This window comes from Erythrolamprus reginae, chromosome 9, assembly GCF_031021105.1.
Source record: "Erythrolamprus reginae isolate rEryReg1 chromosome 9, rEryReg1.hap1, whole genome shotgun sequence".
Lineage (NCBI taxonomy): Eukaryota > Metazoa > Chordata > Lepidosauria > Squamata > Dipsadidae > Erythrolamprus > Erythrolamprus reginae.
The window spans coordinates 25423107-25436169 of NC_091958.1; the positions used below are offsets into that span (position 1 = coordinate 25423107).

The window sequence follows — 13063 nt, forward strand, 5'->3', positions numbered from 1 at the left end:
GGGCCGGGGCCGCCACAGAGAAGGTAGAGGTACCCCTGTATTTGCATTTTTTACGTGCTTTCGAACTGCTAAGTTAGCAGAAGTTGGGAGAAGTAACAGGAGCTCTGTTGCATGGCGCTATGGATTTGAACCGCTGAACTGCCGACATTTTTTATCGTCAAGCTCAGCGTCTTAGCCACTGAGCCACTGCGTCTCTTGTCCATGTCCATCAGTCCAGCAGACAACTGCAAATTCCTGTTGGCCCAATTTCTTAGATGATTTCTCATTTATAACTGAGTTTCCCCCGGATCATATTCACCAAGAAAAGGGGGGAGGAAACGCCCACTGCCCCATCTGCATGTTGCCAGACTACGATAAACAGCTTACTTCCACCATCTGGGAATTCTGGTCTAATTATCTACATTATTATCTTGCCAACCTAACAAAACTTAAACCAAACATGGCAAAGCTTTGTGATTCACAGCCCTGCTTGTATTTGCCACAAGAGCTGACGGGAGTTTGGGGGTCCTGGGGAAGAGGCAAGTTACTGACAGGGGGAAGGGGCAGAACCGCCTTCTGGCAGGGGTTGGAGCCTCCTGGCTTCTCACATGTCTTCAGCTGCTGCAGAACAACATGAGAAAGAAGATTGTGAGATTGTGCACTTACTCCCAGGCTTCCTGGAGGGAAAGAGATGTAAACATTCAGCTTTAGGATGAGCCAGCAGAGGAGGAGGAGGAGCTGCCTCATCTCCAGGAGAAAAGGGGAAAGGAGAAGGGAGAAGGAGGATGAGAAGGGAAAGAGGAAGGAAGAGGAGGAAGAGAAGGAGAGGAAGGGGAAAATAATAATAATTTAATAATTTATTGGATTTGTATGCCGCCCCTCTCTGTAGACTCGGAGGGGAAGGAGGAGGGGAAGGGGAACCTGAAAAGGAGTAAGGAGAAGGGAGGAGGAGGATGAGAAGGGGAAGGAGGAGGAAGAGGAGGAGAAGGGAAGGAGGGAAAGGGAAGGAGGGGGAAAATGAGAAGGGACAAGGAGGATGACAGGGGGAAGGGAAGGAGGAGGATGAAGAGAGGAAAGGGAAAAGGAGGAGGAGGAGGGAAGGGGAAGGAAGAAATGAGAAGGGGAAGGAGGGGAAGGGGAGGAGAGGGAGGGGAGAAGGAGAAGGGAGAAAGAGGATGACAAGGGGAAGGGGAGGAGGAGGAGGGGAAGGGAAGGAAGGGGAGGAAAAAGTGAGAAGAAGAAAGGACGATAGGAATGGGAAGGGGAAAGGAGAAGGAAGAGGGGAAGGGGAAGGGGAAAAGAGAAGGAGGAACCTTTAGGAAATGGGAGAATGGGATCCTTTTTGAAACCAGGATCCAAATACAAAGATCTAAAGTCTCCTTAGCTTAGAACCTTCTCTTAATCTTGGGTTTTTTCTTCCTTAGCCGAGGAATGAAGTTAAAATAACCACTAGTGGTGCCGTGATGCAGTATTGCAGGTTTGCCAGGAGTTCAATTCCCTCAATCCTGGCCTGCTCAAGGGTGACTCAGCCTTCCATCCTTGTGAGGTGTTTAAAATGAGGATACAGATTGTTGGGGGACATAGGCTAACTCTGTAAACTGCTTAGAGAGGACTGGTAAACACTATGAAGTGGTATAAAAGTGTTAAGAGCTATTATTATTTTCCTTCCTTCCTTCCTTCCTTCCTTCCTTCCTTCCTTCCTTCCTTCCTTCCTTCCGCAGTTCGATATTCACCCTCTCAAGGCTGAATTAGCCTTTCATCCTTCTGAGGTGTTTAAAATGAGAATCCAGATTGTTGGGGGCCATAGGCTGACTCTGTAAAAACGCTCGGAATGGGCTCTAAATCTAAGGGCTATTGATGTTGCCAATTACATTTCTTCCTTCCAAAACTCTACACACTTTGCTGCCATCTAGTGGTTGAAAAAAATAGAAGTTCAAATTTTCCCTCTCCTTCATAGAAAGTGGGGAGAGGGAGGTTTCCCTTTTTATGATCTTGAAATCCCTTAATTTGGGGTACAGCATCTGCCTATTTCAAGCCTTTGGGAATAATTTAACAGGTGGATAGACATGCCAATCCCAGTCTAAACATCTGGCTGACTGTGCGAACAATAACCCCAAAATCAGAACCAATATCCAACAGCAATAAGTTTTCAGCATCTAAATTTTCCTGTTATCTGACGTTTGGCAGCCCATGTAAGCTAATACATCCTCAGTTTTATTACTCAAAAATAGTTTTGCACAACTCTTCATGGAGATATTAAACAACAGTATTTTTCTATAATGTTTGGCTTCCTTGACTACTCTCTCCGGCTCAATGTTCGCTACCGGCATGCCATCCTGTACCGTTCCAGTAGCAACCCGCTACTGGTGCCAACCTATCTACAAGGCAAAGGCTGGGCCAGCTTGTCTGCAAAACAATAGGCATGGCCCTCAGGCCAGGATAGGATTAGCCCTCACTGCAGGCATTTTCAAGGAATTGAGAAAGGTTTCCATGCCTGCAGTGGAGCATCCTTGCAAGTCTTTAGTTTCAAGATGAGCAAAGGACGAGTGGGTGAACACGGATGGGTTCTAATTTACCTCGCTGCCGGTTCACTTCCTCCCGCACCACATGGGCGTGATCATCTCCCCTTCCTTGTTTAATTCTGTCTCCAATGGAGGGGGATTGTCTTGACCATGGCTGGTGGTGGAGCAACCATTGACAAGAGTTAGAAGGGACCTTGGAGGTTTTCTAGTCCAACCTGTTGTTCAGGTAAGTCCATACTGTTTCAGACAAATGGTTGTCCCTTCTTAAAAACTTTAAAACTTCCAATGTTGGAGCATTTACAACTTCTGGAGGAAAGTTGTTCCACTGATTAAATGTTCTAACTGCCAGGAAATTTCTCCTTAGTTCTAAGCTGTTTCTCTCCTTGTTTAGTTTCCACCCATTGCTTATTGTCCTGCCCTGTGATGCTTTGGAGAATAGGTTGACTCCTTCTTCTTTGTGGAGGCCCCTGACATATTGGAACACTGCTATCATGCTCTGGGGCAGAGGTAGGCAAAGTTGGCTCTTCTATGACATGTGGACTTCAACTCCCAGAATTCCTGAGCTAGCATGATTCACTCAGGAATTCTGGGAGTTGAAGTCCACAAGTCACAGAAGAGCCAACTTTGCCTACCCCAGCTCTGGGGAATCCAGAGCATGATACTATGGTCTTTCAAGACTGAAGGATGCCAATGCTATCATGTTACCCTCTGTCCCTTTTTTTCATTAAATTAGACATCCTGTCTAATCATTAAATCCTTAATCATTAAATCCTGTGAGCTGAGGGTGTCATACAAATCTAATAAATAATAATAATAATAATAATAATAATAATAATAATAATAATAATAATAATAATAATAATAATCTCTATTCTAGCAACTGCTTTTTAACCTCCAGTCTCCTAATCATCTTTTTTGCTCTTCTCGGCACCCTTTCCAATGTCTCAACATCTTTTTATATTATGGCAACCAGAACTAGATGTATGCGCCATTTCATGTGTGTGCACGTCTCCAGAGCAATTCTGCTTCTGTGCATGTCCAGAGGGACGATTTTCCATCTGCACATGCTCAGAGAGCTGAAAATCGTGGAAAATTATTTTTTAAAGATGATGGCGTGCACAGACCGGCAAAGACAGACTGGAGCCATCGCACCGGAATTGTGCAAACAGCAGGCTGCTCCCGGAGCGGCACACTGGACCGTACCAGTAGGAACCCCCCACTGCTATAGATGGTACAGTGGTACCTCTACTTAAGAATGCCTCTACTTAAGAACTTTTCTAGATAAGAAATGGGGGTTCAAGATTTTTTTGCCTCTTCTCAAGAACCATTTTCTACTTAAGAACCCGAGCCAGTTTCCTGCCATTCCCCCATTAATCCCGGCCATCTCGGGCTTTTCTGGGCTGCCAGAGTGGCGCTTAAGGAGGCTTTGGCAGCCCAGAGCGAACAGAGCATTTTCCTTTCTCTGGGCACTTGGAGAGGGGGAAAAAACACTTCTCTGTGGTGACTCCCTTGCGCTGCCTCCCACACATCTAGCGTGACGTTGCTTGCAGGAGTGTCTGGGCACGGAAAGGCATAAGTTTCACCCCAGCCTGATCAATTTGGCTTCAGCCAAACCAAGGATTCACTAGAGTGAAGGAAAGGCGCCGGCTACAAAGTGAGAGAGCGAAAGGAGAGGGGAGCCCTTCAGCATGGGAAGGAAGAGGAAGCAGGTAGCAGCAGCAGCCTCCTTTCTGTCAAAGGAGTGAGATGTTCCCCCCTCTCGCCGGCCTGGGTTCCTCTCTCTGGCACAGTGTATGGGAGGCTGCCTCGCGCCGGGTGTATGGGAGGCACGTGCTCCTCCTTACCACTTCAGAGTCCCTCTTTTTTTTTTAAGCCTTAAAGTTTTTGTTTTTTTTTATTCCCCTCACCTCTCCTTCTTCCTTCGGCAGTGACTGTTCTCCTTCTCTTCTTCCTCCTCCTCCTCCCACCCAAATTCTGAGCTTTTCTTTCTTTCCTAATGGGTTTGCATGCATTATTTGCCTTTACATTGATTCCTATGGGAAAAATTGCTTCTACTTAAGAACTTTTCTACTTAAGAACCTGGTCATGGAACGAATTAAGTTCTTAAGTAGAGGTACCACTGTATTTATATGTGCCACCTGGTTTAAGCATGTGTACCGAAAGATTTCTCCTCTCCAAGCTGCCCTGTATGAACTAAGATTGCTTTCCAACTTCTCATCTCATTACTGCAGCTGCCTCTGAATTTCACAAACACACTTTTGGTCCTGTCTACTCTTCCAGATGTTTGACAAAAAGAACGTTGCAGCCGCTGGCTGAATTGAACTCCAATTATGCTCCTACTCGCAGCTTAGGCACCCTCCCAGCCAGTTCTAGGACCCATCAGCCAAAAATAGAACGGGGAAATTTTGGAGGAGGTGTGTGTGCTTTGAACATGCAAAGGGCCATTCCCAGAGAATAAGAAAGCGTCTGCCCCTTTTAAAAGGAGAGTTTATTGCTTTGATTTGATTTGATTTGATTTGAATGCCGCCCCTCTCCGTAGACTCAGGGTGGCTAAGAACAATAATAAAAAACAGCATATAACAAATCGAATATTTAAAATAACTAAAAACCCATTAAAAACCAAACATACACACAAACATACCATGCATAAATTGTATAGGCCTCGGGGGAAGGAATATCTCAATTCCCCCATGCCTGACGACAGAGGTGGGTTTTAAGGAGCTTATGAAAGGCGAGGAGGGTGGGGGCAACTCTAATCTCTGGGGGGAGTTGGTTCCAGAGGGGGCGCCACAGAGAAGGCTCTTCCCCTGGGTCCCGCCAAACGACATTGTTTAGTTGACAGGACCCGGAGAAGGCCAACTCTGTGGGACCTAACTGGTCGCTGGGATTCGTGCGGCAGAAGGCGGTCTGGGAGATATTCTGGTCCGATGCCATGAAGGGCTTTATAGGTCATAATCAACACTTTGAATTGTGACCGTAAACCGATCGGCAACCAATGCAGACTGCGGAGTGTTGGTGTAACATGGGCATACCTAGGGAAGCCCATGATTGCTCTCGCAGCTGCACGATCTGAAGTTTCCGAACACTTTTCAGAGGTAGCCCCATGTAGAGAGCTTGCAGTAATTGAAACCATCTTGCTTGAAGAAGTATAATATTGCTAAAAGCTTTTTAAAAAATGATAACAGGCTGTACTTCACACACGGGACATAATGTACACAAGGAAGCAATGGTACAGAAGCTGACACATTAGCCTCTTTTACCTAATCTTGGCCTGGAAGCAAAATAACTTGGCAACCTTAAAGCATGCAATGTACTTGTGAAAATAAGATCCGTGGACATAAACCTACATGCTTAGGCTCCAGGACAGTAACCCAAGTTATTTAATATTACAGCAGTGGATGAGAGTCCCACAGAATCCTGAGGACTGTTTCAAATTTCACGCTATGTTACAGATGTCAGATTAATCTCCTAAACTCAATGCTGCTTCTGCCTGCATAAGACCATGTGTGGTGTGAAAAATTGAGATGTAGTCCTAGACTTAATGATGGCAATCAGGACTGGGTTTCTGGTGGTAATTCATAACAGCTATCGGTCAAGGCACTCACATGACCAGATCTGATTTTTGTGGTGATTGAAAGAGAAAAACTTACAGAATCAAATATTTAGAAGGAAGAAAGAAAAGAAAGTAAGAGAAAAAGAAAGAAAAACCAAAAATGTCAGAAGAAAGGAACGAAGGGAGACAGAGAAAGAAAGAAAGAAAGAAGGAAGGAAGGAAAGAAAGAAGAGAAAAAAGGTAGCAAGAGAAAGTGAAAAAGAGAAAAAAAGAAGAAAGAGAAAGAAAGAATTAAAGGTAGTCAGAGAATGAAAAAAGAAAGAAAGAATTAAAGAAACAAAAAGAAGGAAGAAAGAAAGAAAGAAAGAAAGAAAGAAAGAAAGAAAGAAAGAAAGAAAGAAAGAAAGGCAAGTGTTGTATTGAGATTAAGGCACCAGGCTACAAGCCAGGAGACAGTGAGTTCTTCCTCTGCCTGAAGCACAAAGCCAGCTGAGCAACCCTGAGCCAATCTCTCTCTCTCAGCCCTGGAAGGAATGCCAGGCCAAACCACTTCCAACAACCTCGCCAAGAAAACTGCAGGGACTTGTTGTCCATTAGTTTTCTTAATAGCCTTCATTAACTTCACAGTTCATAACCCTGAATCAAGGCTAAATCAAGCAAGAGAGCCAGTTTGGTTTAGTGACAAAAAACACCAGGCTAGAAATTACAGGAAGCCGCCCTGAGTCTTCGGAGAAGGGCGGCATGTAAGTCCAAATAATAAATAAATTTTGGTCAACACACTATTAAAAAGATATTGAGACCCTGGAAAAAGTGCAGAGAAGAACAACTAGGATGATAAGGGGACTGGAAATTAAAACATACGATAAACTGTTGCAGGAACTGAACATGGCTAGTCTAGTGAAGAGAAGGACCAGGGGAGACATGAGAGCAGTATTTGAGAGGTTGCCACAGAGAGGAAGAAGTGGGTCAAGGTATTTTCCAAAGCACCTGAGGGCCAGACAAGGAATCATGGATGGAAACGGAACAAGGAGAAATTCTGCCTGGAAATAAAGAGAAATTGACAGTGAGAGCAATCAACCCATGGAATAGAAGATGCCTTCAGAAGTTGTGGGAAATTCATCACTGGAGGCTTTCAAGAAGAGACTGGAGTGCCATCTGTCAGAAATGGTGGAGGGTCTCCCACTTGGGCAGAGGGTTGGACTAGATGACCTACAAGGTCCCTTCAAACTCTGTGATTCTGTTCTGTTCTGAATTTTGTCTACTTGATGAGGTATCTGTCTTACTTGAGGTTAGCCCTAAAAAGGCAAAAGATAAAGACGTTGTGAAAACGTTGCAAAGAAAATTTCAAGGCTCTGTCCACGTAAGAGCCAGGAATGGCTTAAAACTACCACCCAAAAAACCACACCCACACCCACCCACTGCAGATCAAATCTCTAAAATATCATAGCTTAGCTCAGGGGTCTCCACACTTGACAAATGGCAACCTTAAGATTTGTGGACTTCAACTTTCAAAATTCTGGGAGTTGAAGCCTAAAGACCTGCAAAGCTTGGAGACTCTTGGCTTAGGTTATATAAATGTGTGTTTTGTGTGTTCTTTAACACAGGACAAATTCTTGCAAGTCTGTTTACTTCAATGAATATATTCAGTACTGTATATCTATTTCTTTCTTTCTGTTCTTGGCTCTTCAGGTCTAACCCTGCTTCAGAAAGACAAAAACAACTTCCAATTAGCCATTAGAGGGATGTTTTTACAACAGGCATACAATGATGTGATTAGAGATATCAGGAACCACACGTCAAGCTAGGTAATCTTCCTGTTTTTCAGGGATTTTTTTTTTTTAAAACATCTTTGTGTTGATCAGGGCTGGGGAACAGATGTTATCTCCAGATGTGACTGAACTACAAGTCTCAGCAATCTTCACCATTGGCTATGCTGGTTACATGCTAGCTGGAGTTGCTGGCCAAAGGTATTAAACTTTAATATTTTAACTGAGGAAACTAGATATGTCTAGATAGCCTAACAAAGGGGAAGGACTAGTAGATGACAAGATAACAGTTTTCCAGTGCTTGTGGGGGAGGAGAGAGGATCAACCTAGCTTCCAAAGTATCTGAGGCACAGGTTGGATTTAACCGGTTCTCACCCATTCACCCAACCATTAGTAAACCATTAGTAATGGCAAACTGCTTATGCAGTTCGGAGAATCGGTTAAATACAAAGCGCAAGAAAAGTTCTCACACACTCTCTCTCTCTCTTTCAGTTAATAGCTCCACTTAACAGTTGCATCTGGAATGCAGCTGGTACATGCTGAATCAATAAGCAACAGAAACTGACAGGATCAGGGCAAGGAAACTGATCAATCACCCATCTAGGCATTGGGTTAACCTCTTCCCTTCAGGAAGAAGGACAAGATTATAAACATGTTCACTATAAAGTGTATTAAGTAACACTACTGTGGTCAGCTGATACTCCCTGGCATTTCCCAAGACCTTTTATAGCTGCTACAATGTTGGCTACTTCTTGTTTCTCTCTGAGGGAAAGATACAGGAGGGGACAATGATGCAGCTTGATCATACAGGCCATGAATTTAACCCAATTTAGAAGGTAAAGAACATAGAATAATAGAGTTGGAAGGGTTAATGGCTTTTGACAGTACGCTCAGGCTTTCAATTAGCCTGAGCAGCTGCTCTTAGTTTCCCTCTAAGCTGCATTTGCTTTGGGATTGACTCTTTTTAAAATGGGAATGGCTGTTTTAAGTTTTCTGCATTGTTTTACTGGTTCCTGGCACTGTCCTTTTGGGGTGTACTTCACTCACTCTTTTTGAAAGCTTCTAATGATGGAGCACCCATAACCTCTGAAGGCAAATTATTCCATTGGTTGATTGGTCACACCCTTAGGAAATTTCTCCTTAGTCCTGATTGCTTCTCTCTTTGGTTAGTTTCCATTAGTTGTTTCTTTCTTTGTGCCTTTTGGTGGGAAAAAGCCCAGAAGCTTTCAGAGTTTTCCAAGTTTTTCCCTGATTTGCCAATATGACATCTCTAATAAAGTGGAACTTTGAGGAATGCCTAGCCTCAAAATCTTCTTTCATTGTGGGGTGTACTTGGAACCCTGATACAAGATTGAATGTCAGCTACCCTGGAAATAAAAACAACCCTCTTTATTTCATGGGACATTTTATCATTTAAGATATTTGTCTCTAAAGGTATTCAAAAAGTACAGTGCTGTGCATATAGAGCAGTGGTGGTTTGATGCTGGTTTGGACATCAACTTGTTGAAATTTCCACCCGAACCGGCAGCAATGGCCAGCTCTCTGGACCCCTGAATAAGTTCTTCAGTTGCACGGCCTACAAAATACCATCTGCACATGCACAGAGGCTTCTGGGCATACACAGAGAGTCATTTGTGCAATATGATGGAGGCACATGCGCAAAACAAGCACTTCCATCATGATGCAAACTGGTAGGGAAGGTAAGTGGCCCCCTGCATTTCTCTCCTCACGTAAACATTCCATTTTAAAGTCAATTTTGTTGTTTTATAATCTTAATTCTATAAAAGATAACCTGTTGGAAGCTTCAGAATAAGGTAAAATCTAAACTCTAATTTGAAATCATCTTTAAGCGATACCAATGGCAAACAAATTCAAGCAACCTCCAAGATTCATCTCCAGATATATTAAAACTAAAAGGGGATATATAATGACTGTATGTTCCAATATTGTGTTTTAGTGAATGAACTGATCAAGGAGAGATTCAACCTGGAAATAAGGAGAAACTTTCTGACTGTGAGAGTGATCAACCAGTGGGATAGCTTGCCGGCAGAGGTTGTGAGAGCTCCAACACTTGAGACTTTCAAGAGGAGATTGGATGGCCATTTATCTGAAATGGTGTAGGGACTTCTGCTTGAGCGGGGAGTTGGACTAGATAAACAAACTTGTAGATGACCCTCTAAAACTTAAAAACATACCTGTGCTAGCAAGTCTGGGGCCGTTGAGTATTAACATCTCATTCCAGCCAATGATATGAATGTGAGACTTGTTAGAATGTACGGGAATGTTTGGTTTTTATAATTCTGTGGTTTTCTGTATTTTATCACTCTGAGTCTATGGAGAAGGGCGGCATAGAAATCCATACATACAAATAAATAAATTAATACAATTGAGAGAGTCCAGAAATATTTCACAAGAAGAGTCCTTCACTCCTCCGCTCGCAACAAAATACCTTATCCACCAGACTTGAAATACTGGGATTAGACAATTTACAACTATGCCTCCTCCGATCTGATCTAAATGTAGTTCATAAAATCATATCCCAAAATGTTCTTCCTGTAGTGACTACTTCACCTTCAACTGCAGCAACACACAAGCGTGTAATAGATTCAAACAAAACGTAAACTACTCTAAACTCGACTGCAGAAAATATAACTTCAGTTATAAAGTGATCAATGCCTGGAATGCACTACCTGACTGTGGTTTCTTCCCCAAACCCCAAAAACCTTAACCTTAGATTGCCTACAGTTGACCTCTCCCCATTTCTAAGAGGTCTGTAAGGGGTGTGCATAAGCACACCACTGTGCCTACCGTCCCTGTCCTATTGACCTCTTTTATTGTTACTTTTTACTTATGTTATATTTATACAAACTACTACTATCCTATACATGTTTTACAGATAGATAGATAGATAGATAGATAGATAGATAGATAGATAGATAGATAGATAGATAGATAGATAGATAGATAGATACACACACACACACACACACACACACACAAATGACCTGCAAGGTCCCTTCCAACTCTAGTAATCTAATTCTAAGGCAGTTTCTCTTTTGGCCATTCCTTTAAGATCTTTGGAAACATCTGGCTGAGCAGAAATAAGACAGGATTCTGGATCGGATGCGCTTGGATGGCCTGAAATTACCCAAAAGGTCTTCCCTAGATTCTCTGTGTTCAGATCGTTTGAGGGTTGTCCAAAACATCTGGAGGACTTCAGGTTGAAGAAAGCTGAACACAGAACAGTACAAAGGAAATAACTCCTTTGACATTAAGCCAGTCAAATCCACATGGATTTTGTAACAAGCCTCCACATCCTTTTGCAAGTCTGGATTGGTACTGGCAATCTTATATTTCTATCTATACAGAGTGCACAAGGCTGTTTATTATGGGTGGTTAGAAATCAGTGGAGATCAGTGAAATATATAAAATATGTCAAGACGGAGTTATGATTCATGCAAATATGACTATTAAGACTGCTATGTTTAATATTACTATTATATTCTTATTAAAAGATGTGCTAAGAGGGAGAAATGAATAGGTTTATTATGCTTATTATTATAAGCGGACTGCACTGGCTCCCGATTGGTCTCCAGGTGAAATTCACGGTGTTGATCATTTCCTTTAAAGCCCTACAGAGTTAGGGCCAGACTATCTTCAAGACTGCCTTCTACCGCATAGTTCCCTGTAACCGATAAGAGCCCATAGGTTTGCTCTTCCCCAGGTCCCGTCAGCTAAATATTGTTGGCTGGCAGACCTGCCGGGCAGGGCCTTCTCTGTGGCTGCTCCAACTCTCTGGAACCAGTTACCTCCGGAGAGCTGGACTACCCCGACCCCACTGGCCTTCTGGAAAGCTGTAAAGACCTGGCTTTTCCAGCATGCCTGGGGCCGTTGATCTGATGGCGTACCATCGCGATCCGGCCATAAATGGTATGTATGGTTTTTTAACTGTTGGATTTTAATTGTTTTTTAGAGGTTTTAATATTATTCATATGTTTTAATTTTGGTTGTGAGTTGCCTAGTGTCCCTAGGGCAGTGATGGCAAACCTAAGGCACGGGTGCCACAGGTGGCACACAGAGCCATATTTGCTGGGACATGAGCCGTTGCCCTAGCTCAGCTCCAACATGCATTTGTGTGCTGGCCAGCTGATTTTTGGCTCACACAGAGGCTCTGGGAGGGCGTTTTTGGCTTCCAGAGAGCCTCCAGGGGGATGGGGGAGGGCATTTATGCCCTCCCCTGGTTCCAGGAAAGCCTTTGGAACCTGGGGAGGGCAAAACACGAGCCAACTGAGCCCACCAGAAGTTGGGAAACAGGCCGTTTCCAGCCTCCAGAGCGCCTCTAAGGGGTGGGGGAATCTGTTATCACCCTCCCCAGGCATTGAATTATGGGTGTGGGCACTCACAAATGCGTGAAAGCGCACACGCACACCCTTTCAGCACCTGGGGGGGGGAAAGGTTCGCCATCACTGCCCTAGGGAGATGAGTGACATACAAATTAATTAAACAAACAAACAAACAAATAAATAAACAAACAAATATTATTGTAAGGTTAGAGAATTACTATCAATGTAATGAATGCTGTAAATTCCAATTGCACAGAGATATCTGTACCGAGAGGGCACACTGCTTAATGAAAGATGAAATGTTCAAATTGAAAAAAAATTTAAAAACTAAAAGCCCCAAATAACTTGTGTATTTGTCATTGAATGGAATTTTGGAAAGATAGGAAAAGGCAGGGTACAATCGATAATTCCCAATTCACCCACTAACCAAATCTCATCTCCAGAGACATCAAAAGAGACACTGTGGAGACTTTACGAGAACAGGAACATCTCCCTCCTGTGGGTGCCAATTCCTTGAAAAATTAAAAAAAGCACAACCCAAATCCATCTCTGACACATTATCACAAGTTTTGATTTTAATATGTGACAAGTACTTCATGGTTTCAATTTCTGCCTGAGGCCAAAACCTCACATTAGTTCAATAAAAGTGTCATCCGCTTTTATAAATGGACCCAGAATTGAATCTGTCCTGCCAAGTCAAGTAGAATCAGAAAGAACGCAGATACTTTCCTTACAGAGATTGCAACAGAACATTATCCTCCCATGCAAACCCCACCGGGGATTGCAAAACATAATGGAGGGTTATTTTCATATCATTTTATTAAAATTTTCATAAAGAAAGAGAAAAACTTACAGAATCAAATATTTAGAAGGAAGAAAAAAAAGAAAGTAAGAGAAAAA

General features: G+C 43.1%; 1 protein-coding gene across 1 annotated transcript in view; it reads right to left on the reverse strand.

The window, feature by feature from the left end:
• Nucleotides 1-13063, reverse strand: part of NECAB2 (N-terminal EF-hand calcium binding protein 2) — a 234914-nt gene that overhangs the window by 204746 nt on the left and 17105 nt on the right. The gene's annotated exons all lie outside the window — the stretch shown is intronic.